A 12,463-nucleotide genomic window follows, 5' to 3' on the forward strand; every position below is an offset into this window, starting at 1 on the left:
AATATAATAGATACTTTTCAGAGGCGGCATTTTCTTGTGGTTGTAATTCTAGTCATTGATTTTGAGCCAGAAATCCCTATGTCCTTTAGTACCTACTTACCCAAGAAACTACCTCTCTCCCACACAGCTGCTAAAAGAGATTTATTGAGATAATTTTGGTAACAGCCCCTAAATGCCGCAGGGCTAGAGGCTTGGAGTTGGGAACCTGGACTCTGGGATTTGCTTTTCACTGTTATATCAGTCGCTATGGCAGGAATTGCAGTCTCTTCCCACTCCTAGTACATTGGAAATGTCAGCAGCCAGTGAAAGGATGAAAAAAGTAATGTCGGACAAGGATGCCAAACGGTGACCTTTTGGAGAGGGAGTACTATTTCTCAAGCATCCTGCCAACTACAAAGCAGTTATGGTTAGATACCAATTCCAGCTTTGGGAGCTGGTGATATTTTAATTTTATCACTTTCCAGAGGAACAGAAAATGACATCAAAGGAGCTGGTGGCTACAGGATGTGTCATACTCAGTTGTCTTACAAGTCACGATGCTTCGGAAATATTGGGCAGTGGGCCCAACTATTTCATTTGTTAGTCTTGCTTCAAGTCTGATATTAGGCTTTTCATCTGATGCTCAGGCTCATGAAGAGAATCTCCAATTCAGAGGGGTAGCATCTCTTCAGAGCCAAGATGCTAGGGAAGAATGATAGTCTCTCAGGCTCCTACAACTTTGTCAGAGGAAGAAGTCCTTCACATCACCTGCCTTCCAGTACCAGGGCATTATCCCTGTATCCTTGTACTGTTTTCCATCTGCAGTACCTAAAACAGCAACCTTGTTATCAGGGTAATAGGAAGCACATCAAAATAGGTCTGCTTTGATTTTATGCCCAGTGATCCAGAGTGTGTTTTAACATCTACTTTCCACCCTTCCTCTTCTTTCTTTGTGAACTGTTTGATCTTGTAGTATGGTGTATGTTTCCTTAGGCCAGGGAGTAGAATCACTGTGGATCTGTAGGTCAGCTTGGCTATGCAGTCCAATTCCACTCTATGCTGCCTTCCAACCAGTCTGTCTTTTTTCTGAGAAAATGACTAGAGGACTCTTAAGATTCTGCCTGAGGTTGATGGGGTCATGGATTCCAAGGCAGTATGCAGGATCATTGTGATCATCTAATCTGGCCTCCTGCATAACACGGGCCATAAAAATTTCCCAGAATAATTCCTTTTGAATTAGAGCGTGTCTTTTTACAAAATCATCCTGTCTTGATTTTAAAATTCCAGTGATGGAGAATCCTCCATGACAGTTTGTAAATTGTTCCAATGGTTAGTTACCTTCACTGTTAAATATTCATGCCCTAGTTCTAATCTGAATTTGTCTAGCTTCAACTTCCAGCATTTGGATCTCGTTATACCTTTGTCTGCTAGACTGAAGAGCCCACTATCAAATATTTGTTCCCTAGGTAAGGTACTTATAGACTGTGATTAAGTCACCCCTTAACCTTCTTGTTAAGCTAAATACATTGAGCTCCTTTAATGTATCACTATCAGACCAGTTTTGTAATACTTTAATCCATACTTCATAAACTTGACACCTCAATCTTCTTTAAAATTAATGTTGCCCACAACACTGGTAAGTGGCAACTCTGTAGATGTAAAGGATATGGGAACACTTTTGAACATTCCTCCAAAAATCCCCACAACTTCTATTTTTGGAAACTTGGTGTGCTGATATTAGCTCTTTTTTCTGTATTCTCATCTGTTGTGGTCATGTGATATACATACAAGATGATCTAAGAAATCTCTTCTACCACTGATCAAGACTTGTGTGGTTCAAATGCTTATTTCTTACATCAGTGGATATGAGGTGCTTGTTCTCAGCTATTCTCAGATTTGTGATTTACTGAGTATATCCCATTGCCCTACATCTAGTTGTCAAAAAAGAATTCTCTAGCAGATATTAGTCATAGACTACAGGGACAACACAAGATGTCTCTGAAATAGACTGCTGTTTGATTTAGCAGAAAGAATTGAAGAGTTGAAGCTGTACAATCATTTAATAACCTTGGCTCCAAACAGTTGCCATAAGAGAATACTATGATTCTAAGAGGATGCTTTCATGACACCATGGGACAGTGCTTTCCTAAGGGTTCCTGAAGCTCTAACCCAGGAATTGGCCGAGATATTGGACTTTAAGATTGTCATGCTTTCATATATAGAAAAACTACTCTAGGGCATATGTAGAGCTTTTTTAGATCTCCATCTGAAACCTGTACAGTTAAGTTAATGGTAACTATACAGTCGTGCAGTTTGATATATGTATATATTTCAGTTTTTTTGGGGGGGGGCTCAAAAATGCAATAGCATTAACGAACTGGAGGAGTTCAAGCCTTTTAGGCCAAGGAGCTGATTGTTTGTCTTGCTGATGTTTATTTAGTCAACACAATATAAGAGTTCACTCTGGAGATTAAAATAGGGATGCTGTGTCTGATCTTCCGCAAGTCATTTGCCTTTGCTGCTGACACTAGGGAACTCTTCCTTTCAGCCTCAAAAGGTGTTCAAAGCTAATCTTATTGCTCACACACGGGTGTCACAGCAGTAGAGTACCAACTGACTACAGTTGGGGCCCATAAGCAGGACATGCCTCAACTCAAAATCAAACTAGTGAAACAGTCAACAAAGAACTGTTGACCAAGATGGATATGGGATGGGATCAATCCCAGAAGTAAAAACAACCTGGCTGTATCTAGGCTTTCCTTTTTCCTCAGTGAGCTCTGGTCACTTCCTTGAGAGTAGTCTAACATTCCATTGACTAAGCCTTCCCTTCCCCAGGAAGGCTTCTCATCTCACCAGTTTACTATAGTCCCCAGATCTGCTGACTAAGCTTCTTCTAGGGCTGTATGTTCTCCCCTCTAGCCTGTTCCCACTTGATTACTAACTGCAGCTGACGTGCACCCCCTCCTGGCTTGAAATTTCTGGCAGAGGATTGTGATTGTGAAGCTGATATAAGTTTGTCTCCAGGACAGGCCATTAACCTCTTTTTGCCTAGCATAGAATGGGTTTGTATACCACCTCCCTGATATAAATGTACACACAAAGTGAAGGTAGTATGTTTACAGGTTCTTTGGAATTCTGCAGCCAAAATGGTTTTTATGAGACCCTTCCACTTCCCACAGCAACATACATGTAGAATTTTGATAGCTGAACAAGCAGCTGTGGCACTGAAAACCATTCCTATGTCAAATAATACCATCCATCAATGCATTGATGACCTTGTGTAAAATGTTCAGGACCAGTTGATAGAACACGTGAAGAAGAGTCAATATTTTGCACTGCAGCTTGATAAATCCACAGTCATAGCCAATATGGCTCAGCGTTTGTTACATAAGGCTTGTACAAGCAGGTACAACTGTTGAAGAACTCCTTTATTTTGCAAAGAAATCCCAACCCAAATAATCAGTGAGGAAATGTGCAAGATCCTCAATAAATTCATAGTGGATGAAGATCTTAACTGGGCTATGGTTGTGGCAGGGCTGTACAGTGTGGGTCAACAGCAATGACGACAAAGGGGATTGCAGTATGAGTAAAGAAAGTGGCACACGCAGCAATGTGGACACACTGTATGATTCAGTGCCAAGCTTCAGCATTAAAGTTGCAACCTGAAATACAAAAGGCCCTCGACAAAGTTATTAAAATTCCATGTAATGAACACACATTGTTTTAGTATGCTATGCAAAGAGATGGGCTCTGACCACATAGCTTCTGTTTCAGAGTAAATTCAGGTGGTTGTCACATGTGAAAATATTTTAATTGTTTTTGAATTGTGAGACAATCAGAATTTTCCTCCATCTGAAAATAGACCTTGTAGATTACATATATAATGAGAACTTTTTGACTATGTTAGCTTACCTGGTGGACATATCTGCAAATTGAATGCACTGAATGTAATGCTTCAAGGTCGGAATACAAATATACTAGATATGAAAGAGAAAATCAAGAGATTCAAGATAATTTATCTTTGGAGTTGCCACATTGAAACAGGGTTACTGAGATGTTTTCAGACTTCTTTTAAAAGGAGAGAGTGAATGTGATCAAAATGTTATTAAAGACCAAATATTAAACTAATTTGTCTGGATTGTATTCCTATTTTAATTAATACTTTCCTGGAGTTGAATATGAATCTCTAGATACTGACTGAATTCTAAACCCATTCTTAGTAACAGTTGATTCCATTCCAATTCTAAGTATCTCAGCTCAAGAAAATCTCTTAGAATTCCTGAAGACCAAGTTTTCAAGTCTAACAAAACAGGAATTCTAGATTTCTGTTAAAGGAAACTCTGGAGAACTCAGGAACATAAGAAAGTGCTGCTTTCATTTGCTTCCAGTTATTTCTGTGGTTCTGGGTTTTCAGCAATAATTTCTCTGAAAAGAAAACCTAGAAATCCATTAAACTTGGAAAATGGCTTACATTTGGTGCCATCAGAGATTCCACCAAATGTGCAATCATGCAGTTCGAAACAGGCCCATTTTTCTCATTAAACTCTAAGGCTACGTCCAAACATACCAAAACAATTCACATGTTCAAACTGTAGTTTTAAAAACCTGGGTTAGATCAGATGATATAATTAAACAAAGTCCATGTAATTGAATAAATTTGTTCAACCTTCCGAACCCTAGTGTCTCTCTTGAATCTAGTGTCCTGGGGAAGTAAAAAAATTGTATTTGTCTGTGGGGAGCCACCAAGTTTTAAAATATCTAGAAGGGAGCCACAGTACTAAAATGTTTGAGAACCATGGACCTAGGGCCATATTGTGTTATTGATTTTTAAGCAGTTCTCGCCAATGAAGTTCTAATCAGAGGCATAAAATTATACATCTAATTAATTTGTAGCTGCAAAGCTGAGTCTCTCACATGCAAAATTAAGCAATACTTTAAGTGTATGTCTGCTAGCTGATAGTACACAGCATTCTCTTTCCTCTAGTGTACAATAAGTCTTGATTTGTCTTTCTGTGAGATTACATCTTAAAGAAAAAAAAGCAGTGTTATACTTCTCGTGAAGCTAATACAACCAAATACAGAATTATAATCTGAATCCAACCAGAGTAAAATATTAATTAGTCTGATTTAAAACTGCCCCCTACAAAGTATTTAAATTTTGTATATCTAAATAAATACCTCACTGAATATAGCTTCTTACCAGAGTGGAATTGTTTCGATCTGTACTTACCTAATGCTGTGTAACCACCCTAATGCTAGTGTATATTTATTTGCATGTTTATTCAATTTGCATCATAAATAATTAGGGCCCTATCAAATTCGTGGTCATGAAAAACATGTCATGGACCATGAAACCTGGTCTCCCACTGTTAAATCTGGTCTTTTGTGGGCTTTTACCCTATACTATACAGATTTCATGAGGAAGAACAGCATTTCTCAAATTGGGGGTTCTGACCCAAAAAGGAGTTGCAGGGGGGTCATTAGGTTATTTTAGGGGGGCCACGGTCATAGGCACTGAGTTTTTAATCTGCCAGGGGAGAGCACTCCCCCTGGCTCCACCCAGGTCCGTCCCCCACTCCACCCCTTTCCCCATGGCCCCACACCCACCCTGCTTCTACCCTTCCCCACCCTGCTCCTGCGCCTGAGCATGCTGCGCCCTAGTTCCTCTCCCTATCCCCCAGTGCCACAAAACAGTTGAGCCGTAGCAGGTTCTAGGAGGGAGGGGGAGACTCTGATCTGTGGGGCCTACTGGTGGGAAGGAGGCACTGTGGGGAGGGGGAAGTTCTGGTAGGGGGGCTGCCGGTGGCTGCTCAGCACCCACCATGTTTTTCTCCTGGGTGCTCCAGACCCGGAGCACTCACGGAGTCAGCGCCTATGGCCGTGGTATTGCCACCCTTACTTCTGCACTGCCTTCAGAGGTTGGTGGCTGGAGAGTGCTGGCTGGTAGCCCAAGAGCAGCTCTGAAGCTGGTGCCCCACCAGCAGGAGTGCAGAAGTAAGGGTGGCAATACCATATCATGCCACCCTTACTTCCGCACTGCTATTGATGGCAGCTCTGCCTTCAGAGCTGGGCTCCCAGCCAGCAACCATTCTCCAGCTGCCCAGCTCTGAAGGCAGCGCCACCACCACCAGCAGCACAGAAGTAAGGGTAGCAATACCACAAGCCCCCCTACAATAACTTGTGATCCCGCCCAGTCATAAATATAAAGGGAAGGGTAAACACCTTTAAAATCCCTCCTGGCCAGAGGCAAAACCCTTTCACCTGTAAAGGGTTAAGAAGCTAGGATAACCTCACTGGCACCTGACCAAAATGACCAATGAGGAGACAAGATACTTTTAAAAGCTGGGGGCAGGGAGAAAACAAAGGGTCTTGGTCTGTCTGTGTGATGCTTTTGCCGGAGACAGAACAGGAATGGAGTCTTAGAATTTAGTAAGTAATCTAGCTAGATATGTGTTAGATTATGATTTCTTTAAATGGCTGAGGAAATAAGCTGTGCTGAAAGGAATGGATATTCCTGTCTTTGTGTCTTTTTGTAACTTAAGGTTTTGCCTAGAGGGATTCTCTATGTTTTGAATCTAATTACCCTGTAAGGTATTTACCATCCTGATTTTACAGAGGTGATTCTTTTTACTTCTATTAAAATTCTTCTTTTCAGAAACTGAATGCTTGTTCATTGTTCTTAAGATCCAAGGGTTTGGATCTGTGGTCACCTATGCAAATTGGTGAGGATTTTTCCCAAACCTTCCCCAGGAAGTGGGGTGCAAGGGTTGGGAGAATTTTGGGGGGAAAGATGTTTCCAAACAACTCTTTCCCAGTAACTGGTTAAACATTTGGTGGTGGCAGCGAAAGTCCAAGGGCAAAGAGTAAAATAGTTTGTACCTTGGGAAAGTTTTAACCTAAGCTGGTAAAAGTAAGCTTAGGAGGTTTTCATGCAGGTCCCCACATCTGTACCCTAGAGTTCAGAGTGGGAAAGGAACCTTGACACACCCTGTGATAATGAAGGGTGAGGAGCTCCCTTTTACGGACACCCAGACAGCAGCTATAAAATCCCTCTTAGTAGCTGTTCTCTAATTGCTCTACCTGTAAGGGGTTAAAAAGTGTCATTGCTATGTATAGGTAAAAGAAAGTGAGTGGGCATCTGCCCAAAAGAGCCAATGGCTAGAACTAGGCTAGAACTTTTAAAACTTGAACAAAGGCTCCCCTTTTGTCTTTCTGTGGTTGTTCTCCCGGGGAGAGGCAAACAAGGCAACAGCTATGCTGTAAGAAGCTTTGGGCCAGGTATGAAAAATTCCTCAGTATCATACCTAGAAACTACTCATTTGAAACCCCAGATATGTAAGTAAATCAGGAAAGGTCTAGGAAGATGCGATTAGATTCATCTTTTTTTATTTCTTTATGGCTTATGGACTCCTCTGTGCTAACCCCAGGTGCTTCTGTTTTGCTTGTAACCTTTAAGATGGACCTCAAGAAAGCTATTCTTGGTGCTTAGTCCTTGTAGTTGCTCTTTTAAAATCTAGCTATAGTCTGAGTTCCCAAATGTATTTTCTTCTGTTTTATTAATAAAATTTACCTTTTTTAAGAACAGAATTGGATTTTTGGGTTTTAAGAGGTTTGTGCATATGTTGTTTAATTAGCCGGTGGCAATAGCTGATTTCCTTTTGTTTTCTTTCTCAGCTTTTCCCTCCAGGGGGGTGAAAGGGCTTGAGGGTACCCTACAGGAAGAAATTCCCAAGTGCGCCTTCCTGGGCTCTCAAAGGGGTTCTGTGCTTGGGTGGTGGCAGCATCTACCAATCCAAGGTCAGAGAATAGCTGTAACCTTGAGAGTTTAATACAAGCCTGGAGTGGCCAGTATTAATTTTTAGAATCCTTGCGACCCCCCCACTTTCTGCACTTGAAGTGCCAGAATGGGGAATTAGCCTTGACACACACACCCCAACTCCTTTTTGGGTCAGGACCCCTACAATTACACCACCATGGAATTTCAGATTTAAATAGTTGAAATCATGAAATTTATGATTTTTAAAATCCTCTCTGACTGTGAAATTAACCAAAATGGACCATTAATTTCGTAGGGCCCTATGAAGAATACTTCATACTTATAACTCTCTCCAGAGCACTGAACAAACAATAACTTATGTTTTAAAAGAAGCTTTTTTCAACAAAAACATTTTGAAATAAACTTAAAATTATCTGCAGCCTTTAGGACAACTTCTTTGGAAGAATTTTTCCCCAGTAACTTAAGAGTTGAACTATGTTCTTCCCCTTCTTCATCAAGGAGCATTTCCCTCCATTCATAAAGCATATATGCATCAGCAATGTATGTATTAAACAGCATAATTTGTTTTCTAAATATATATATGGTCCCATATGTCCTTAGAAAAATGCCGTTTGGTTAAGAGAAGCTTAGCGTTGCTAACTGGGATGTTCACTTGATGGTTTTAATTAAGCTGCCAAAAAAATTTGAGCAACCTCTTAAAAGTAGAGCCTTTTAGACTTTTCTTTCTCCAGCTAGGGAAGGCCATATAGATTTAACTCATTCAGAAGCAGAGTAAGTTTTGATGAAGAACAGAACATGGACAATCTGATGAGACACTAACCAATGAAAGAGCAATTTGACACTTACATGCTACTGTATGCTGCATTTCTTGGACCACACCTGGAGTACTGGATTTTATGCTTCCTTGTGCCAACAGGTGTCACACTGCCACTCATTACCTGGACTTCCACAAGGGGAGGGCAGCTTTCACTTCTGATAATGCATAGGAGCCCAGTGGTGAAAGCTTCCCAAAATTTTCAGGGGCACTGTTCATACCCCTCTACCTGAGTTAATACTTTACTTTTGGAACTGCATTAGAACAGGGTCCGCAAAGCAAAGGACCTGGTGTTGAGCATACCTTGTGCTGCTACAGCTTCATCTGGGCAGACATTCTGCTGTTAACAGAAGCCAGCATAAATCAGATCTGTGTCAAGCCAATTATGTTCATTTTAAATTATATGCTCATCAGGGCAGGGATCATGTTTCCTTCAGGGTCTTATACAGCATGATCACACTGTTGATACTTAAATGATAACTAGTAATTCTGGTCTTGTCATACAAGGACATTAGCTGTGGGACTGGACATCTCAAGAGGACCCAGTCCTGCTCCCACTGCAGCCACAGAGAGTTTTAACACAGATTCCAGCTGGAGTCTATAATTGTTACAGAATCTGACATCTCTAGGTGAGTAGTTAAATCCAACCCAGATCCAAGGTTCTGCACAAGTAGCAAAAGATGGCAACTCCACCACACATTCATTTTCTCCCCCCATATTTCCCTACCTTGAAAGCTTCTCACTGTTTTTACTGGATCGAAAACAGGGACTTGGTCTAGATGATCCAAGGGTTCCTTTGAACCTTACACATCTATAAAGTTTATTCATCCCTCTTCCAAAGGAAAGCAGCATTATATTATTTTTAGAAAGGGTATCTTATATAGTAGAATCCAAAACAAGACTTGCAGTCTATTAAAAGATGAAATATAACCACTTACAGTATAAAATTGTTTGACTTCATTATAGTGAACAAGCTGCAAAACCATTATAAAATATAGCTATTTAAAAGGAAAAAATCAATCATAAAACAAACATTTATCTGTTTAATATGTTTGGCAATAGTTGTGCCACAGCAAAAATTGAGTCCCTGCCCCCAGGAAAGAAGGAGCTTGAGCTTAAGGACTGGGGCTAAGAAGCAATCTAGAGGGAGGTCTTTTCAGAAAGGCTGGGAGGCTGGAGTGGGACCGGCAGACAGAGCCCTGCAGTGGGACTGGGATCCTGCGGGTCCCGCAGGACCCACTGTCATAATAGCAGGACCTGGTAAAATGTATTTTGTTGCAAGCAGGATTGGGTGGGCAAAATTAATGGACTCCAGTAATTTGTGGGGAAAATACTTTAAAACTTTTAATACTTAAATTTAAGCAAGGGATAGAATGAGATTTGATGTCAATTATAATAGGAGTTAAGTATTTTTTTACATAGTTTAAGCAAGATTTGTTGTATGCTTTTAGTGATAAAAACCACATCTGAATTCTGTTTATATACCATTTAATTGACGTTTTTTGGTTTAGGGTTTGTTTTTAGTCTGGGGAAATCTGTCTCTCTTGTGGTACTTGCAGGATCAAAGGTTTTTGCTGGCAAGGACGGGATAAAAATGCAAGAAACAATGCGGGAGCGAGTGGGAATGGGTATTGTGGGGCGGGACGGGAGCGGGATTAAAAAAAAAAGCCCCATGCAGGGCTCTCCTGGCAGAGCTCCCTTGCTCAGAGTGAACTGGGGAGCTAAGACCTCACACCCTGAAACAAGGGCAAACTCAGTGGCAGATTTGGAGTTAGCAGGGCCCTGTGTGCAGCTTCATTTTTGGGGACCCAGCCAAGAAAAAGAACATTCTCTCTTATCTCCCCTCTCCCTCTGTTTTTGATTCTTTTTTTCTTCATCCTCCTCCTACATTATAAGTAATGGGAAATAAATGAAAATAAAGTGAGATACCTTGGATTGGTGCAGGAGGTAGGCTCTGGGAGGAAGTTTGGGTGCGGGCTCTGGGATGGGGCAGGGGGTTGGGGTGTGGGAGTGGGTGAGGGGTTCAGGCTCTGGGAGGAAGTTTAGGTGAGGGATGCAGGCTCTGGGCTGGGGCAGGAGGTTGGGGTGCAGGAGGGGGGCAGCACTTACTTTTGGCAGTGCGGCTTCCAAAGTGACCTGCACACACCCCTCTGGCAGTGGCTCCTAGGCATGGGAGCGGGGTCAGCAGGTCTCCGCATGCCACTGCCCGCAGGCACTGCTCCCGCAGCTCCCATTGGCCTCGGTTCCTGCCCAATCGGAGCTTCAGAGTCAGAGCTCAGGGCGGGGGCAGCACATGGAGACCCCCACCCCCAGGGGTTGAAAAATGATAGAACATTTTTTAAAATGCAACATTGAACTGTCAAATACCAAATCAAATTTGCCCAGTTTTCAAATGAACTTTTCATGATTCTTCTTACTGCTTGTGCTGGAGTTCCACATGGTATGTAAAAATCAGCTATATTCTTTTTACTTCCTACTGTATGGGATTGTTTACAAGTGGAGTTATTCCAGAATAACTATTCCACTTTAAATCCACACTTTAGCTTATTCCAGAGTTACTTCTATGTTTAGACAAGCTCCATTACTAATAATATGTTTATTCTTCCATCAGAACTTGGACCCTGATTCAGCAAAGTACCCCTATTCCACAACACTTAAGCAGGTGCTTAGGTCTCATTAAAGTCTATTTGCCTAAGGCAAAATAAAAAAAGGTGATTCCCATTAGTTCTTTTAATTTTGCTGTGCTGGTGTAAGCACAGGATTTGTCCCACCATGGTAGGGAAATTTTTCTATGCATACAGTGCCCCAGCTGAACTGAGTGATAAAAGGATCCGAGTCCCTGCCCTGATTCACTTCTCCCCAGTACCTGCCCACCTTGACTTTCCCTCCTGGTACTGTGTAAACAGGATTCAGATCACACAGGTAGAATGAGCCCAGGGGTTCTTGGCTGTTTACCTCAATCTCTCCCTGGGCAACTTGGAAAGGAACAAGGGTGCCCCTAACTCCAGGATACTCCTATCCTTACTCATTACCCTTTTAACCCATAACCACTGCAATTCACTTCAACATATATACAATTTATTTACAACAAAAACCTTTTCTTTGGATATTAAGGACATTTCATGATGTAAGCACTGTGAGGAAATGATGTGAGTAATGTTCAATGCAGCAGTTTCTAAAGTGCAATAGACTTTACAGTTACAACATCTATAAGTTCAGTGACTTCTTCCTGAACCTGGATGTGGTGCCGTGAGGCTGCTAGTGTGGCACTCCTCCAGGATGAATTTGGACTTTATGTGACAGAACCCATTCTCCTCAGGCCAAAGCTCCTCTCTGGGTCTGGCACTTAGTGGCCTCTTGACTGGTGACATCCTCCTCTGTGTCTGGCACTTAATGCCTTTTCGACAGACTTGGGAAAGACACCTGTCTCTTCCTCTCTCCCTAGACCAGCGCACACGACTCCACTGCAGGAGCATGAAACTCATCCCAGCAATCCTTGATGCTTTCTAGCACTTCAAAGATGTTGGGGTATCCCAAAACAATGGTATTCACAGCTTCAGCATTGGCACTCCACCGTCTCCCTGAGCGTGATTTGGGCAGTGGGAATCCCTTTGGTAGTGAATCTCGAAGAATCATCCAATGACTGGTTGATGCAAAGAAAAAAAAATGTACAATTCTTGGACAAATCTGAAAAAAGAAACTGCTTCAACACAACAATCCACAGCAGACTAGTCAACAAAGTTGAGTGAGTGCGCAGCATGTGGTATGTGATCGACCAAAGCATTGCACTCTTATTTTTGCCTGAATCCCTGAATATTTGCTACTCATATTTGCCAAGCTAATTGCCATTGTGTTTCAATCCAACAGTCTCATCTAAGCCACAAAATGGCAGA

Source organism: Caretta caretta, chromosome 11, assembly GCF_965140235.1.
Source record: "Caretta caretta isolate rCarCar2 chromosome 11, rCarCar1.hap1, whole genome shotgun sequence".
Taxonomy (NCBI): domain Eukaryota; kingdom Metazoa; phylum Chordata; order Testudines; family Cheloniidae; genus Caretta; species Caretta caretta.